This window comes from Garra rufa, chromosome 21 (assembly GCF_049309525.1).
Source record: "Garra rufa chromosome 21, GarRuf1.0, whole genome shotgun sequence".
Lineage (NCBI taxonomy): Eukaryota > Metazoa > Chordata > Actinopteri > Cypriniformes > Cyprinidae > Garra > Garra rufa.
The window spans coordinates 33,442,556-33,456,634 of record NC_133381.1 but is presented as its reverse complement, the minus strand read 5'-3'; the positions used below and the strand labels follow the sequence as shown (position 1 = coordinate 33,456,634).

The following is a 14,079-nucleotide window of genomic DNA, read 5'->3' as shown; positions in this document are numbered from 1 at the left end:
AATCTAGGTTACTCTTTTTAGGTAATGTAGACTACTTTTTAGATTACTTTTTACCTTTCTTGTTTTAAACTTACCATTATATAATCAATTTTTTATACATATTGTTTTTTCATGGATCGCAAAGTTATTTATGTGACATTTACATGGATTTTTAAAAGAGAAAAAAAAGAAGAATTAGTGAGAATCTATGAATCATACAGTTGAAGTCAAAAGTTTACATACACCTTGCAGAATCTGCCAAATGTTACTTATTTGACCAAAATAGGAGGGATCACACAAAATGCATGTTTTTTATTTAGCACTGACCTGAATAAGATATTTTACATAAAAGACGTTTACATATAGTCCCTTCTTTGTCCTGAACAGTTAAACTGCCCACTGTTTTTCAGAAAAGTCCTTAAGGTCCCACAATTTTTTTGTTTTTTTCAGCATTTTTGTGTATTTGAACCCTTTCCAACAATGACTGTATGATTTTGAGATTCATCTTTTCCCAATGGAGAAAATGAGTACTGAGTTTTATTTTAGTAACCCAACTGTTGCACATCTAAACTAACTGGTTTTACTTAAGTCAAACATATTATTAAAATTAAGCATTTAAAGTTGATTACACAATTTGTGATGTTTCGTGGGAGAGCATGTTTCCTGCAGAGATCTTTTGGTGTAATTTGATTCTCTAATTGGTGGAAATTTATACAGCATCTTGGGTAATGTAGTTTTCACCATGAATTCCACTGTTAAATGTTTATTTGAAAAATATGTTGAAATAAAGTCTACAGATGACTTAAACAAACACATATGTGACCCTGGACTAAAAACCAGTCTTAAGTAGCACAGGTATGTATTTCTTTCTTCAGTCGTAAGGAAATTATGTTTTTTGAGGAAAACATTTCAGGATTTCTCTCCATATAATGGACTTCTATGGTGCCCCTGAGTTTGAACTTTCAAAATGCAGCTTCAAAGGGCTCTAAACGATCACAGCCGAGGAAAGAAGGGTCTTATCTAGCGATAAACGATAAGATAAGACCATTCTTCCTCAGCTGGGATCATTTAGAGCCCTTTAAAGCTGCATTTAAACTACATTTTGGAAGTTCAAACTCTGGGGCACCATAGAATTCCATTATATGGAGAGAAATCCTGAAATGTTTTTATCAAAAAACATAATTTCCTTACTACTGAAGAAAGAAAGAAAGACATGAACATCTTGGATGACAAGGGGGTGAGTACATTATCTGTAAATTTTTGTTCTGAAAGTGAACTACTCCTTAAAGTCGAACATATTATTTCACAACCTATTACCAAAGATACATTTTTTAAATATTTTTTACTAGTGGGACACTATAGGACATTTACGTAAGTGAGGATAGCAAAATAAGGTAAACTGTGAAATATTATAGCCAAATATTCTTCATAAAGTGGACAACAAGTAAAATTGATAAACATTTGGGACCAAAAATTTGATTTGACACTTTGACCTGATCATGTTTTGATACATACCTTTCTATCAAAGCTATCTGACATTATTAAAGGAACACTCCACTTTTTTTGGAAATAGGCTCGTTCTCCAACTCCCCCTGAGTTAATAAGTTGAGTTTTACCGTTTTGAAATCCATTCAGCCGTTTTCCTGTTCTGGCGATATCACTTTTAGCATAGCTTAGCATAGATCATTGAATCCTATTAGACCAATAGCATCGCGTTCAAAAATGGCCAACAAGTTTTCGATATTTGTCCTATTTAAAACTTGACTCTTCTGTAGTTATATCGTGTACTAATACCGGCAGAAAATGTAAAGCTGCTGATACTCCACCTGCTGCGTCCATATTACGGCAGCAAACTTCCTTGACTATTACGCCGGAATGTGAGTGTAGTTCCTAATCTTATCGGCCTAGAAAAACGCAGCTTTACATTTTCCGCCGGTATTAGTACACGATATAACTACAGAAAACTCAAGTTTTAAATAGGAAAAACATCGAAACTTTGTCATTTTTGAACGCGATGAATGAGCCTATTTCCAAAAAAGTGTAGTGTTCCTTTAAGATGAAATAGTTCTAAAACAGTTTTAATCTTAAATTCTTGTCATATTTATTACCATTTTCTAAACTATAGCAAATAAACTGAGATAAGGTGAGACATTTTGAAGGCTTGACTGTAATTAATTTGTGATTATCAAGATGAATTTGCTCTGACACAGTTTAACTGAGTTCTTGTCATATTTCATTAGCATTTTCTAAACTATAGTGAATAAACTGTGATAATGTGAGACATTTACATTCATTTATACAAACAAAACTACATTTAATGGGTTAAATCAGCTAGAGAACAATTGCAAGTTTTTACAGTGCTGTTTCGAATTTTTTTTTTTTTTATTGAATTGAAATAATAACATACATTAGTAAAAAAAAAAGAAAACTTGACAGTAACAGTACAAATACAGGGTATGCTAGGGGGAATTTAGAATAGAATATTAAATAAAGTACAAATTTTCAAAGTTGTCAGTGCCTTTTGCTTTAAAGAGAATCTTATAGAATCAATATACAGTTCCATTTCTTTTTTAAATAATATAAAACAGGGTTTTTTTTCCAAAGAATTTACATTTGTGAATATGAAACTTTGCTAACAGAAGGATCAGATTAATAATGTAAATACTATTGGTAGCATGACAGTCTCTTTGATTCTTGAAAACAACAAAAAGCACATATTTCCAAAATAAAATAAAATCAACATCAATATTCTTAACAATAAACTCACAAACTTTTTCCCAAAAGGGTTTTACAAGTGGGCAGTACCAATATAAGTGAACCACAGTTTCTAAGCTGTTATTACAAAAAGTACAGGAAAAGTACAGGTAGATCCTATTAATTAGTTTAAATGAAACTTCCTTCATTTTATTTGTTATTAAATACTGATTAGGAAGTAACCAAACCTTTTTCCAAACAATATCATCTGAGAACCGGTTCCAGAATGAATGAACATAAGGCAAAGATACAATATTTCTTTGAAATAAAGTTCTTATACATCTGTTATGAGAGTTAAGTGACAAACATATCCTACCTTCATAGGTATTTACAATATTAGGTTGGGACCAAAGTGTAGTATTTATTCTTGTTGTATATTTAAATAAAATACAAATTTTAGGAGATATGGCATCAAAAACTTTGGCATAATCCTTTGGTGTTACAGGGATTTTGTAAAAAGCCAAAAATTCGCCAAAAGTGAAAAGAAAACCATTAGAATTAAACAATTGATCTACCAGAATTATGCCATTCTTAAACCAATACTCAAGAAAAAGAGATTTACGCTTATACACAATGTCCTTGTTATTCCAGATATAATACCTATGGCTGTTTCGAATTTAGCTAGCAGCTTGTTTAGATAAACTGACGGATTTGTTTAGTAACGAAGTGTTCTTCAAATACTATTGGATCTTACTGACAGGAAGGCAGCGGGAGACACTTCAGTGAACCAAAAATACGAGTCAGTGAACAAGATTCGTTCACTTAAAAGATTCGTTCACGAATGAAACACCACTAGAAAGCATTATGTCATTCCTGACCGTTAAAGACACTGCTGACGTTATGACTTCTGGCTTCAAATCGTTCCGTTGGTTTTGCTAATCTAGTCGCATGTTGCAGGGCTACTACTAAGTGAACATAAGGCCCACTAAGGTAACGTTAGAACCTTAGTATAATGACTCGCGCTTTGACATGACTCAACGTGAGAATTTTTCACTAACACACTGTGTAAAATAGTAATACTCCCTCAGTGCGTTTAATGACAACGTCTTAGCGTAATGCACACGGCCATATTATCTTTATTCAACTCCCTATGTACCTGCTGTGTTAAATAAATAAGATGCTACATGATGCACAAATACAGTTGCATCCGTAAGATGATATTCTGAGGACATGTTTGGTTGTGCGCCCTTTGCTTGTGTTTGTATTTGCATGTGAATGTGAAAGCATCATTAGCGGATGATCTTACCAGCGGGAGGAAATCACGCAGGTTGCGCGACCATCATCAGCATCTGATGAGAGCGATCAACGGTCTCGCACTCGATTCCTGGCGTATCATCATCATCTTCATCGTAGCTCTCTTTCGTTTGACTTTTTTAATATAGGCTGACAAATACCGAGGCAATAATCCGCAGTTTGCTAGCGCTGCGCTCCCCCATCGTCATATTTGTGCCGTGGTTACCGTTCCGTTTGATTCGGTCTTGTAGGAACTGCAGTACCAGCGCTTCTCTGAGCATCAGCCAACAGCAGAGGACAGCAGAGCACTCCTGCCTTTCCCATCACTGAGCAGCACTATTGCTCCTCATATGCACGATTATTATTATTAAGCCATTAGCCGACTGTTAGTTTTATGTAATGCAGTGCCATATGCGTGCTCGAATATGCTGAGTAACTGCTCATATAGTACTGCGTATGTATGCTTATTATGGCTACATTGAAGACACATAAGGATATTTATTTTTATTTTGTACAGTCGTCTAAGATATACTTATTAATAATACAAACTACAGTAGAGAAACAAAAAGCAAAAGCAAGAAATTGATTTTAAAAAATTACATATTGAACAAGTCAAATATCATAATTTTAAGGCCTCAGTATAGACCATTTCAAGCGCTATTCGGCGGCTTAAGGAAGTGACGTCGTTGGTCCCAGGACGTTTCCGGTTAGTGGTCCAGCGCATTCAAAACAATGGCGAGAAGCGCTTTATGAACAGTGGGATTGCGGTCATATATATACAAACATCCTGCTTAAATGTCTAAATTAAAATTAGATCCTTGTCGTTCGGTGGTTGTGTGCTCCCTCTGGGGCGGTACTAACATTCTGAGACGTGTTTAACGGTAGATTTCCGCGAAACGTAAGTTACCCGTGTTGCGGCAGTGAAGGAGAAGGCTGGATAACAACAAGCAACTCTAGGATATACAGCGCACATTTCGATTCAGGCAAGTAAATATCGTTTTTAATTAATCAGTTTATTTGTATATCTTTACGTTAACTCTTCAAGTATGATGCCGTATAATTTAAAGTAGCATTTTGTCATTGTTTACATATGCATCTAGCTTTCGTGTGTAACGTTAATGAAAAAGGCTAGTTTTTTTTTATTTCTGTTTTATTGCTAAGTGTTATGTGGGTTAAATTCATATTAGTCGTCTAGTTATTTTGTCAGTTGACAAATGCAGTGAGTAACATGAAAGTACATGAATGTCGTATTGTGTAACAGTTAACGGCAGTAGTTTACAAAACGTAATGTTTATGGTAAATATTATTTTCCATCACATAAGCTTTGGTAATGTTAATTCCAAGATGTACTGACGTATTAAGCAATAATAGCATTATTTTTTTTTATATTGTGCATTATATTAAATAATTGTTTTTCTACTTTTATCCTTATATAATGTAAACAAAATTTATACAGGTGATTTCTAATATCATTTGTTTCTTAGTCAAGGAAGCATTTTGATGTAAGCAGTTGTAAATATGCAGCAGGGTCACTAAATCTGACAATACAGTGTAATACTGAAATTTGTTAGCTCCCTGTAATTCCCATAGAATTGGTTAAATGTTATATACATTTTCATAATGATGGCTAATATCCTTTGTTTTGTTTTCTAGAAAGTATTCTAAACTGATGTAAACAGTTGCAGAAATACAGAAGGGTCACCAAATGTGAGAAGGCAGTGTAAGGAGAGCCATCATCTGTAGACACCCAACGACAGCTGATCATCCTGCAGTGACAAACCACATCTGACCATATCAACACCCAGATGTGATTGAGAACTTGAGTGTAGTATTCAGTAATTTAGTGTAGTACTTAAAGCGACTGATGACCAGGCCGGATACAGACTGCTGCTTTTGACATTTGTTCCCTCTTTGTACTCCATTTCAGTTCAAATGTTGTTTCAGTTGTTGTTGTTTCATTTGTTGAAGCATTTTATGTTCATACAAATATTTACATATCAATACATGTGCTGGAAATAAAAACAGTTGAAAGTGAGAGAATGCTTTTTGTTTATATACAGTACTGGTCAAAAGTTTGGACAAAGTATTTTTTTTATGTTTTTGAAATGAGTATTTTATGTTTATTAACATGATTAATTATTTAAATGATTTCTATTATAAAAAATGTTGTGCAAAGCTGAATTAGCATCAGCCTTTACATTACACCAGTATTCATTTTCACATGAATATATATATATATATATATATATAAAATTTGTGTGGGTGTGAACAGTAAATACGTGCATAAAAACATATATGAATGCTTTATGTGTGTTTGTGTGTGCATTTATTAATCTGCAGATATACAGGTTTATGTAAAACACGTTAGCCAGCATTGAATTGCGACGATCTTGTTTATTTGTGATCACATGATGACTCGGAGCATTCATACCCTCCACTTGCACTGTTCCACAGCAACAAACTTGACCAAACTAACGTTGAACACATGTTGAAATGAATTCAACACGTAATAATAGCATCGAGCGCTTAGTTTTAATAGCATACATTTAGCGTTGTTTGGAACGATATGTATTGTGAAAAGTAATGTACTAATGAAAACAAATATTTAAACAAATACAGACTGACCACGCAATGCAAGTAAATTAATCACGAACAACCTCCGGATATCTTGGGAACAAAACATGAAGTAAGTTGCACTGCTTGCTTCAGACTGATGACATCCATTGTACGAATAAATGTTCACAATATTTCCGTTCATGTGATATGCTTTTAGCAATCTCCCGTGTACACGCACGCAGCATCGATTAGTTAATGAGCAGCTTTTTTACCTTAACTAGCTTTTTCGCTAGATTTTAAAAGAATGTGTTCGTATCCATAGGTTCCATGTGACGTCACTGTAGTTTATCGCCGCCATTTTTGTGTCCGCGCTACCTGTTTCAGTCTATGGTCACAGCAGCCGCAACTACCAGAGGAAGATCAACAAAACTCCCAGACTGTTCACAACAAGTATACAATATGCCCGGGATATGTTGTTCAGTTAGCTGTAAAAACAGTCATCAGAAAAAAAAAAACTAACAACAGTTTTATTAGATCTCAGCAGTGCTCGAAGTGGGTCGGTATGCATATAGCGTACCGGTGTCATTCACGCAGGTGCTTTCCAAAGCAGGGTTTTTTTTTCCGGCACAATAAGAGTACTGGAATAATAATTAAATATTGACTAAGATTGTGAATCAGTACATTATAACGAAAATAATGCCTTAAAATGAAAAGAAACATTTTTTTGCGATTACATCATTTTGAACCGATCAACTCGTAAGTCCAAAGATTTAGTAAACAAGAAAGCATTCAAAGAGCAAGTTCAAAACAGTGCTAATGCAGAGAATAGTGACTTACAGTACATCCAGATGCCGTAAATTATTTGTTTTCATTTGTCTTAAGAGCAAGAGTGTTTTATAGTTGAAGGTGTTTTAGATTATGCGGTGTTTAGTGAATTATGAAAATTAAATAATAAACGCTAAACTATTGTACTACATAGCGTTCGTCATTGCAACGCCTGCAGTAAAGTATATACATGTAAAAGGGTTCTCAAAAATAATCATATTTGTTTTGCTAAAACTATTTATGTACAATTACTCTAAAAATGATTTGTCATACAAAAATGGCACACAAGTTACACACAAACCATCGTCCCAAGTAAATGGTACCATTGTGAATTGTGACTGGCTGCACAAGTGGTGTAATAAACTAAATTAAACTAAAATGTTATTGCAGCCATATAGCTTGAATGAATAAAAATGCATATTTTAAATAAAGAAATCTCATGCTTTTGGTGCTTGAATTTGTGCTTCAATAATGAGATCCAGTTTTAGGAATACACAAGACGTGAAAGACGTCTTCCCTCAGGTATATTTTATGTTTTCTTGGCTTGCTGGATGTTGCGCTTATGCTCAATAATCTCATTTTTTTGCATTCGCCAAAACTAATTTGCCGACATCTAAGCGCGGACTGTGGGAATTAGTGCCGTCAGCGCGAGTCCCGTTCGCTGTGAAGAAAGTTAGTGACCAGCCGGCAGAGGATTCTTCAAGGTCTTAAAGCCTTCATCGAGCGACTACGTTCACAACAATTTACACTTTTTGTCCTAAACATACAATCAAGTCAAATACACAGTGTGGGAAGTAGTAGTAAAAAGTAATTTCTTATTTCAATTTATTATTAAATCTCATTGAGATGCGCTGTGTCTGTTGTCATATCGGACACAAACATGGCGGCGAGCATAGCGGAAGTGACGTCTTTGGTACCCATGAATTGACAGATCGGAGAAATAGCGCTACCGGAAATGTTTCAGGACCGGACATGCGCAGTAACGTTCCAACGCGCTTGTTATTGTTTACATCCTTGAAATGGTCTATACAGGGCTTTATATATATATATATTTATTTTTTTTTATTTAATTTTATTATAATTTAATTATCAATTTACATGAAAAAAATACTCAACACATATATTTTTTTTTCATTAAAAAGTATAGATTTATAATTAGTAATACATACATACATACATATATTTTTTTTATTTTTTTAAACAATATATATATATATATATATATATATATATATATATATATATATTATTTAATTTTGCATTATTTTTTATTTTGTTACCAATTTTTATAAATATATTTATTATTAAATTGTTTTGATTTTTAATTTAATTTAAAAAAAATAATAAAAACATATATATATATATTATTATTTTATTTTATTATTATTATTTTTTTACAATATATATATATACAGAGAGTTTTTGCCATGAGATGCCATGTTGAACATCCACTGGTTTGTACTTAAATTGTACTTAAAGCACTAAATTTGAACTGCTCTAATATAAGATACACAACTTTACATGGTCCTGTCAGGCAGACAAAAACATGATGAATAGGACATGTGACTTTGCATGGTTAAACAACATACTGCTGTCATCACTTAGGGTGTACTCACTTTTGTTGCCAGCTATTTTGACAATAATGGCTGTTGAGTTATTTTCAGAGGACAGTAAATCTATACTGCTATACAAGCTGCGCATTGACTACTCTAAAATATATCCAAGTTTCATTTCTATAATATTGTCCCTTCGAGGAGATATACTAAAATGGTTGGTGAGGGGTGTACTCAGTTTTTTAGTGAGATACTGTATTTTTATCGTATGAACCAATCACAGCCGAGCATAACAAATCATATCCAATCATATCGCGATGCAGGCATTGCCTACTCTCACGTGACTTTCCCCCATTCATTCTCAATTACCCCCACTAAACTCACCGCACGCTTTCATTATTTATTTATTTATCTTTTATTTTCTTGATGACAAGCAATTACTTTATAGTATGTTGGATGTAAATGGATGCTATAATCTATATTTAGGTTTATGAAACATGTACAGTCTTGGCTTCTGCATGGTCGATAGGGTGTTTCATTGCTTACAAAAAATAAGCTATGATGCAAACACATGTTCACCTTTTCATGAACAGACAACAGTGGATTACTAGTGTTGTTGCATAACATTCTTTCATGGTGAAAATCTGTGGTGTTATTTTTTTAATTTGTATTAAAAGCAGTATGTCATTATTTGTTTAAGGCGAGACACTGCAGGTGAATAAAAAGGAACTAAGTTATTACCTTACCCAGTTAATTGATTACACTGATAATTGCAAACATTTTTTGTATTACAAAGTTTTGTAAAATGTTAGGTTTAAATATGCAAATGAGGCATTACTTAAAGGGACAGTCCACCCAAAAATGAAAAATTTATGTTTATCTGCTTACCCCCAGGGCATCCAAGATGTAGGTGACTTTGTTTCTTCAGTAGAACACAAACTAAGATTGTTAACGAAAACCAGTACAGGCTGGCAAGCCAAATAATGGCAGTGGATGGGCACCAGACCTTTAAAAGTAAAAAAAAAAAAAAAAGCATGCACAGACAAATCCAAATTACACCCTGCAGCTGGTGACGATACATTGATGTCCTAAGACGCGAAACGAACGTTTTTTGCGAAAAACTGAACAGTATTTATATCATATTTCACCTTTGATACACAGCCACGTCCATCTGTCCTGAGCACGAGTTTAGCATCAGGCACGTTACATGTGTGCGCACTCTGGCGTAGAATACGCAAACGCCGGAAGCCATCTGTCGCATGTAAACAACACTCATTGTTTCCACAGTGCACAGAGATTGTGGGTATAGCGTAGGGCTGGGCAATTTGGCTTAGAATCAAAATCTCGATTAATTGAACATTTTAACCCGATTACGATTAATGAACGATTATTTTATTTATTAATAAAATTATATTTAATTATATTTATATAATAATTATTTTTTTGCCCTCATAGTTCACTGACAAGTTTTGTACAGTAAATATGTTCACATATTACAAGCGAGAGATTTTTGGATGAAGGGTGCATTACTTGATTTTAAAATAATTGAAATAATTGAAATTGATCTATGATTATTAATTGAACATCAGTGTTGAACAACTGAAATTAAAGCAAGCATTGCTTAAAACGAAGTCACATTTTTCTTAAATTAGTGAAAATAAATAACTTGCACTATTGGAAACAAAATAAATAATTTTCAATGTTTTTCATATTAAAAGTAGAAAATAAGCAGTATCTCCTCTAAATAAAATTACCCTTGTATATCCTGTAAATACTTTTTACTGTATAAATACTGTTTAAGCTCTCCATCGACATGTCGGCGGAATAACGGAACGGAGCGCTTGTGTTTTTTAAAGGGAAAGTAATTGAAATAATCTTTCTGGAAAAATTTTAACGATTATAGGTTCTGAATGTCGATTTCGATTATTTTTCGATTAATCGCCCAGCCCTAGTATAGCGGCTATTCAAAATGGTAATTACTTGCGCTTATCCTGATTGTTCAAACCGATTTAAAGCTAAAAGATTATGTTTGCTTGCGCAAACTCAACCCGGGACTTTTCACCGATTTCCCCTTACGGTGTTTGCGTATACTACCAGTCGAAAAGCTTGTGCTCATGACAGATGGACGTGGCTGTGTATCAAAGGTGAAAATTGATTTTATGAAATACTGTTCAGTTTCTCGCAAAAAACGATCGTTTCATGTCTTAGGACATCAATGTATCGTCACAAGCCACAGGGTGTAATTTGGATTTGTCTGTGCATGTTTTTTTTACTTTTAAAGGTCTGGTGCCCATCCACTGCCATTACATGACTGACAGACTGCACCGCTTTGAGTTAAAAATCTAACATCTTGGATACCCTGGGGGTAAGCAGATAAACATCAAATTTTCATTTTTGGGTGAACTATCCCTTTAATGAAACATGCACAAATTTGCAATTTCTAGTACAAAAATCATAAACTGGATGAAGTCAGTTTCAATATTCAATATTCTTTTTTTGACATATTAGAGTCAAATGTTTTTACAGAGGGAATTTTGGATATCTGATTGTATCACAAAATTTTTGAACAGGCAGAAAACAATATATTTGTTTTAATTTTGGGGGAATAAAATGTATAAAATCAAGCAAATTATATATGAACAAATCCCTCTGTAAAAACCTTCAGGATATAGACAGGAATAAAAATGTAAAGTTTGGTGTGTGCGTTACTGAAGTGTATATTTAAGGCTCAGTGTAGAAAAAAACTCATTTTGAGAACACAGCCTTTAAAAATATGGATTGTAATTGAAATCTATTGACACAAATAGATAAAGTGCTATAAAAGAAACACTTAACAGTGTCTTTTGGATGTTTTCTTTCCACTGGCCTGAAAAAAAAAACACCAAAATTTAAAATCTCAGCATTTTTGCCTGCAGTGTCTCCCCTTAAATAATTAGATGAAATCAACTGAATTACATAAAAAACCCATCACTGCATTTGTTTGACTGCATTTTATTCTTATTGTTTCTTGATAAAATACACTTTGCTTACAAGTGCCGATTACAGTTACTATATTACATTCACCTTTATTTTACAGAAAATAATTGACTTTTAAAACAAAAAATAACACACATTGTGGAAGCCACTCTAAGTTCTGGAATACCAACACCTCCTGCACTAAGAGTCGTATCACTTCAGCGTTCAGCAGGGGAAAACATGGCCTCGTTAATTAAAAATCCAAGTGTTTTGTAAAATGTCACAGGCATATAAGGTTGGCGATAGAGGCAGTGGTAAGTCATGCGTTGCGACTCTATCAAAAGAAATGAAAGCGGAAAATAACCAACAACAGTTAAACGCTGCTCTTTACAGCTCTGACAAATTAAAACATTTCCAAGAACTGAGAGTTAACCCAAATATCAGTTTTGTTTTTAAAAATTCAAATCAGTTCTAAGGCCTGATATAATGTACAATGGAGGTATCACAGTTATAGTCTATGAGTCTCTTTATGTTTAAATGCTGCATATGTATATATATGTAAATGAAAGCGACAGTTTGTCCGTGAAAGCCAGTTACCTTGAAACAACCTCACACCCAAAGACATTCAGCACAACCCAACCCAACCACCACACTAGTCAATTTTATTCATACAACACGAACACTAGAACCTGATGGATTTGTTTTTTTCCTGTATGAAGCTAGACTTTCAGTAATCAATAAGTGAGCTACAAGTTTCACACAGATATTATTAGTCAATTAAAAATCCACTGAGGACACAATGATTCATCGCAGGCAAAACTAGCCACACTAAAAGATCGACAGATCAAATCACAAGGGCCCTGGTACGAAAAACAATGTGTAAAAAGGTTATGTACACCTTCGACAAAGGTATACCAAAATGGGACAGCCAATATAAAGATATAGTAAATACCCTGTTTCTTAAATGTTTTGTAAAATGATTTGTAAATAGACTTCTTTTTATTAAAATATATTACTTAAAATATATTACTTTGCTTAACTAGACAGACATTAAAACAGAATCTGATTATCTAGTCCCCATAAATCGACTTTGGTATATTACCAAGCAAATATCTAAAATTCTTTTACATTTCTATTGCCTGGAAGGCAGATGATTAAAAAAAGACTTTTTTTTTTCTTTTCATACATACATTGAACCATTGGTATCAAATAGAAATTGAGCCACGGCATGATTAAAATGGATGTGCTGGACAGTATTCCACAAATAAAAACCTTTAGTTATCAGATATTCGGATATGTTTAGGCAAGATACAAGAATGCTTTGTAGAAATTTTTGTACATCTAAAAGAAAGTCAGTATTTACAAAACTAAAAAAAAAAAAAAAAAAAAATATCTTCATAAAGTCTCCCTTCTGAGTGTTTAACTTAATTGCTCATATAGTTTTGCTGTTGATACTCTATTCCGAAAAACTGCGTTTACAAAGAGCGTCCGCTATTCCAATTAGAGGCAATGTGATGTAAACGACTCAAATGATTAGACACAGGTTATTGAAATGATTAAGACCTGGTTTTGCTCCTGAGAGGGTACATAAGATTGTTTAAGAAGTGCTTTAATTCGTTCATCTTTAAAAATCATAATTTTTCAAGATATAGATCATTAGCAAAGTCATTTTCCGAACATAAAAAAGTGCAACCCTAATAAATCCTTATTTTTTCTGAAGAAAATGAGATGTAAGGGACTAATGCTTTTAATTTTATAAATATTGTAAATATACAAATTATTGCCATTATCGGTATAAACCTGTTCTTACATTTTTAAAACCCACCGATCTAAGAGAAGTGCTAGCCTGTTAACATATTTGACAAAACTCCCTTCTATCCCATAAATAACTTTGAACAGTACCGTATAAACCTAGTAACAAGGCAGGTTAATGTATTAGGTTTACATATTCACAGTAAATCTGCAAAGTACTTGGTATTTCAGTTGTGTGGTTCTTTGCTTGTGTCACAAAGGCTTAAACCAACCAACAAATAGCTTTACAGGATATGTAAAAACAAAATATTATTGTCATCTCTTTCTAATCCAGCAAACTTATATAGAAGCCATTTTCACCACTGAATAAAAAATAGCAAAGGTAATTCTGAGTTTTTATCTCCACATTTTGATTTTTTTTTCGGAGAATTGCGAGATATAAATTTACAAGAAATAATCTGAGAAATAGGCT

The 14,079-nt window shown here is 33.3% G+C and overlaps 1 protein-coding gene across 4 annotated transcripts in view; it reads right to left on the bottom strand.

Annotated features, from left to right (window-relative positions):
- dtnbb (dystrobrevin, beta b) overlaps positions 1–4,371 on the bottom strand; it is a 75,960-nt gene extending 71,589 nt beyond the window's left edge. For 2 of the 4 annotated variants that reach the window (XM_073826515.1, XM_073826513.1), the window contains exon 1: positions 3,980–4,368. The gene's annotated coding sequence lies outside the window, so the exon portion shown is untranslated. Of the gene's footprint in view, positions 1–3,979 lie in introns of all 4 variants that reach the window. The other 2 variants (XM_073826516.1, XM_073826514.1) reach the window with 2 other exon arrangements.
- Between the last annotated feature and the right edge of the window lie 9,708 nt (positions 4,372–14,079).